Below are 6,000 nucleotides of genomic sequence, written 5' to 3' on the forward strand. Positions count from 1 at the left end.
AAGTTACGTTTTTTATTTTATTGAAATGATCAGCTGTGACATATCCACAAGCCCAGAGACATTTATCAGATTTGATTTCAGCCTCGATCAGAATAAATATTAATCTGACGCAGAACTCAGAGGTTTCAGAAGTTGCTTTAAGAGAAGAATCATCGGGAACAAAATGTTTCCTTTAAACTTCACCTGAATACACAGTGTGGAACAGTTTGTCTCTGCTTGCAGTGAATCAGTATTCAGTCCACAACCATTGTTCGTGCGTCTGCGCCAGCGTCACTTTACGCACGGACGCCAGCAGCTAAATATAGTTTTCTATGTCAGCGCGTGTCAGGGGAGATGAATCTCCATCGCCTGTTCTGAACCCAAAGCTGACAAGCAAGCCCGCCATATGATCTGCCTCGTAAATGCCCCCCACAAATGCTGGCAAATGATAGTTTAGTGTTTATGGGAAAGTGTGTGTATGTGTGTGTGTGTGCTCTGAGTACGTCACCATCTGACTGTGCTCATTTCTGTCTGATTGAAGAGTGAGAGAACAGAAGGTTTTCGGCTGCCTGCTCCCTCACCTCATACATATTAGACGTCTTTTAATACAGAACATGTTTCCGCGGAGGCTCAGGGAGACGCTAATGAGTAACACTTTCATTTCACTTTCTGGTTTGTACAAAAAGTCAAATTAAAGGTGCAGTTACAGATTCAGTAAACATTTACATTACAGAACACACATTCACCACTAAATAGTTCCTTATAAACATGCATGTTAGCATGTTTGACTCCTTGTTGGTCATTACAAGGCACCTATACACGCTACATTTAAATATATGAGTGTTATGATTTTGTACTCTGCAGCTTCAGCACCAAGTAAATGAACGTGCAGGCCTTTTTCACAGAAGACTTTCTGACCCATCACAGGAGGAAAGGTGCAGGTGTTTATAGCAGCATTAATGATGGCTGTGTTCCATTTAGCTGCTTCAATTTCATGGTCCTGGTTGTGTGCACGCTGACTGCCCGTCATGGCTTTCTCAGACACCTGAATATAACAGAACCATTGTTAACGTTATTATTACCACCTGTGCTTTTCCTGCTGTTAGCAGTCAAAATGTCCGCTGTGAAAAAAGCCCGTAGGTTCGAAAGGGATAGTTTGGCAGCACCAGGAAGGATTCATGTTCTTTACCAGTGTGAGAAAGACTACAGGCAGCATTGACTTTTGTTTGTTTGCACAAAAATGGTCAAATAAACCAACATAAAGCTACTCGCCTCAACAATGGACGGTTTCTCCCCAAGTAAGATCCACTGCTAACGCGCCTCAGCGGCCCTTTGATTCAGAGTTTGTTTTGTTATTTAACAGTTGGTAGTTTTCTTTGAATAACCTCCTAATTATTGCAGACTGATACTATGGCAGAAAGTTGTTGTGCATGAATTAGAATCTTAATATGCTTTGTTTTCAGTATTGTGGTAATACCAACTTATAAAGCAGATACAGAGCAACAACTTCCTCACTGATAGTATAAATATGCAGTAGTTATGAGTGGTTAGGCAGAAGAAGGCAGTAATAAATGCTTTTGATAACTTAAAAGGGTAAAAATTCTCCTTACATGCAGCTAAGAAGCAAATAGTTATTTGTACGTTTGCGTAACTTGATTTAAAAGTGATCGTTTTGTGCTTTTGTTGCAATTAAACACTTATTTGTGATAAACAGACACACAGAATTCATCAAGACCAAATAAGTCACTACAGCCTCTACTTTAAGAAATAAATCATCCTGCGTGCTCTCTGCATCCTGTTGGGATAAAACAGAGACAAAGGAGTTTCATTAAAAAGAATAAACCCACGAAAGAATAAATGTGAAAATAAAAGAGTGTACTGAGTTAGTCCAGAGTCTTTAGGGGCAATTAAACGTATTCTTAATGAACATACGAGGATCATTTCTCAGCACTGAAGCTGAACAAATCACCACACTCAGTCTCAGCAAGTGAACGTGCTTTCTAATGAGGAGGACAGATACCAGAGCAGCTCAGCAATGTGCATGATCAACCTACCATCTGCTCGCTGCTAATGATGAGGGCTTATCTCAGCACAAACTACTCACAGCTTTCCGCCCGCCATTGTCACCTATACAATGCTTTTTCTTTTTTAATTTAAGAGCACCTGATTACAGAAGCAAAGAGGACTATAAAACCTCACCTTCAGCTCGGAGGATATTTTTAGACTGAATGTCATAAAGTTTGTTGTTGTGGCTGCTGGGAGTCTGCCAAGTGAGCGCTGACAGCTTCTGGATCACACAGATCTCCACTGTTACAGTCTGAAAAGTGTTTCCTGCTAAAGTTTCTGTTGTGAGAACTTTAAACAACATGAACCACGATCGATGACGGGACTTCTTTCCAATCTCTGACGTCTTGATTTACTTATCACTTGAGCTGTTTTGAGAAGTAAGAAGACACCCCCCACCCCCCCACCCACCCCAGAAATTCCCCATCATAAGGTCCCAGATGGGACAGTCCCACCACCAGTGAGGGGGCAGGTGTGGCGGCCGGGGATGGTGCTGCTGAGCACCAGTGATTAGCCAGGCCCAGTAAGTGCTGGAGGGACTTCAACGGGGCAGGCTGCCAGCTGCTGGTGTCTGATGATGATGATGGGCTGGGGGAGGGGGTCAATCAGGGTGGAGGCGGGGGTGGTGTTAAGAGGAGGTCCTTTCTGTGACTCCCAGCTGCCCTGCTTCATGCAGAAGGTGACACATCAATCTTAATGACAAACCTGAGCATACTTCTGCACATGCACCTCCAAACTCCTCTCTGCGCGTGAACACTGCAGCATGTTGGGTGCAAACGTGCACAAAAATGTCAATAATAGCATCAACATATTCTGTGATCATGCATATGGATCTATCATATTAAACTGAGTGCATACAAACATGTATATGCTGCCTTCCAACCAGGTTAGTGGTTCAGTTGCCACCGTCGGTTCTTAGGAAGCACCTGGCCCGCTAACAAATATCAAATTTCCCTGTGCTCGTAAAGCTCGCTCTATTTAGGTCTCTGTCAGGGCCGATGGCTGTCACGCTGCAGCTGCAGTCGTCATAGCAACAGGTAATCTGCATTCCCCTTTGTGTGCTTGATTAGTCTGTTTGAGTCTCACTCTGTATGTTTGAAGGGCTGGGCGGGGAGCATTGATCAGCTCATCCTGTTTGACAGACCTATCCATCAGCAGTGATGACTCTATTCTGGGACCTATGGGGTGTGTTCGCCTCTTATAATCCAATCTGAGCATACAGGAAGTGTGGCTCCTGTGTGCCACTCAGCGCCGGCTTCATGTTTCAGAGATGTCATCTGGCAGAGGAGCCGTAGACATACTTATTCAGATTCAAGCAGTGCTGATAAAATCAGATTAACAGCAGAATGTCATTAAAGACGAAAAAGCAGCTTCACTTGAAAAACAAAAACACACTTTCCCGTGTAACGTCTGTGGTGTCGACCTGCGCAGGTTAGTTTGGTTGAATTTGTTCATAATTTTAACTTTCATAAAGACCCTGCTGTAAAAAGGTTTATTGGTACTACTTTCTGTGATAATTATAATTACGTTTCATTAATATAACACCTTTCATACAGGGGCAGACGCTTACAGTGAAGAGACAAGGGAATAAATCAAAACAGGAAACTTAAACATGCAAAAGAACACAAGAAATATGTAAGAGATCAGGATACAACAACGTTTATATTAATATTTGGACTTTTATTTGATTTTGTCATTTTCCTCATATTTTTATAATGTCATTCAATTGGATATCATTCATTAAATTGCTTCAGCTGTTCCTTGAAAAGTCAAGCTGTCAATCAACTGGCTTTGGGCAGGTTCTTCCATGGTTTAATAACAAATAAATAATGTTCCTGTTTACTTATGCACTCTTCTTTTTGGAGCTGCAGAGGATATGAACAGCAGGACATTTGCAGTAAGTCCATAACTCTTCACAGCACAGTCATATAATCTGAAGGTATCGTGCAGCTGAATCTGTGAAGTAACTTTGACACATTTTGAAGTGTTTTTGTCTCCAAACTTGAGCTATCAAATCATCCATCACAGCGTGTTTCTACCTGAGGCTCTGACTGAGCAGTGCGCCGTTCTGATGCCAGCTGATGGGAGGCTTTTTGTCCAGATCTGCACCCAGCATGGCCTCCAGGACGGAGGTGTCTTTGTTGCACTAAATTGTCCCTTTGTTGCGTCTCTCTGGCTCCTGAATGGCTCTTTGTGCTGCTGACTGATAAAGCTTCTGCAAACAGTCATCTCACTCACACACACACACACACACAAACACACACACACTCAGTCAGAGGTGTCGGTAACGATGTTATACACACATCAGATCACAAACTTACAAACAGACTAACATACAGAGTGACAGGAGACGCCCGGCGAGGCTTATCTCTTATCTAAACTGGGCCTCGTCCGCTGAGGTCACACCTACTTTAAACCTCAGAGCCAATCAACATGACTCAACATGACTGTTTATTTTTTATAGACGTGTTTATTTTGTTTTCAGTAAGAAAAACGACAAACAACTCAAGCAAAACATCAGGACACAGAGCAATCCTGCTCACAGAGACATCGACACAGGAAACTCAGACAATACGGCATGCAAGACCATCAAGTGACCCTGTAGATAGACAGGCAGACAGACAGACAGGTAGGTAGGTAGACGGATAGACAGACAGACAGACAGACAGACAGGTAGGTAGGTAGGTAGGTAGGTAGACGGATAGACAGACAGACAGGTAGGTAGATAGATAGATAGATAGATGGATAGACAGACAGACAGGTAGGTAGACGGATAGACAAACAGACAGGCAGACAGACAGGTAGGTAGGTAGGTAGACGGATAGACAGACAGACAGGTAGGTAGGTAGATAGATAGATGGATAGACAGACAGACAGACAGACAGACAGATTATGATATAAAACATTAGTAATATATGACAAAGTCTTAGCCTCCTCCACAATATAAGAACATATACTATATATAATATAACATACACTACAGTGGGCCGCTGGTTCAGCTCAGTGGGTCGAGCAGGCGCTCCACATACAGAGGCTCCAGCCCTCGACGCAGCAGCTGCTGGCTGGACTCCCTCCCCCGGCTCTTTGCTGCATGTCTTTCCCCACTCTCTCCTCCCCACACTTCCTGTCTCTGTTCAGCATATAAACATACTCTGCAGTCAGGGAGATACGAGTTAAAATGTGCACATGCACACATTGAAACGTCTACCTGACCCACAGGTCTGTACGTATTTGTCAGTCCATGGTGCAGCAGCATCTCTTGTTTCTTATTCTGCACTTGCATACGTGAAACTGATATTCAGGTTGTTTTGGTGGTTTGTATAACCTTTATATGTCTTCTGGGTTTTTATATACATTTACAGACTTACAGCACAGACACACACACGCTTTTATATCTTAGTGATGTGCTTTGTAGTTCTTATTTTCTTGTGTGAAACCAGTAAACTAAACTAAACTATAAACTAGGATGTTGTAGTAAGAAAATAGGTTTCTGTCCTCCCTCTGAGTGTCTGACGCACAGACACCTATTTTAAAGTGTACACTGAACTGTTACTGTACATATAAGCTGGATGGTCGTGCAATAATACACTGTTCTTTTGATCTTTATTTTTTGCATTTAATTTTATTCTGGCATTCATATTTAAATCACCATAGATCCATTTCTCAGCATTTGATCTTTATCTCTTATTTATTGTATATGTAATGCACATATTTGACATTTTTCTTTCTTCTGTTTTATGCCTTAGACAGTATTTCTCTATGCTTCTTGTCACGCCTTTTCCACCCAGTGATTAATAAAGCATGTCTGATTCTAAGCAGAGTAGAATTACCAACCCATCGGACATTAAATGCTTCCATATTCAATGTCACGAAGGACTTTATGCCACAGTGTTGTAGTCGGGTCTTTGTCTGTTATCCAGGTTAACAGTCTGTACTCTGAATGTTTTATAAAGATTC

This window comes from Semicossyphus pulcher, unplaced genomic scaffold (assembly GCF_022749685.1).
Source record: "Semicossyphus pulcher isolate SPU_LCO1_2020_fin unplaced genomic scaffold, fSemPul1.0.p SCAF_4, whole genome shotgun sequence".
NCBI classification, from domain to species: domain Eukaryota; kingdom Metazoa; phylum Chordata; class Actinopteri; order Labriformes; family Labridae; genus Semicossyphus; species Semicossyphus pulcher.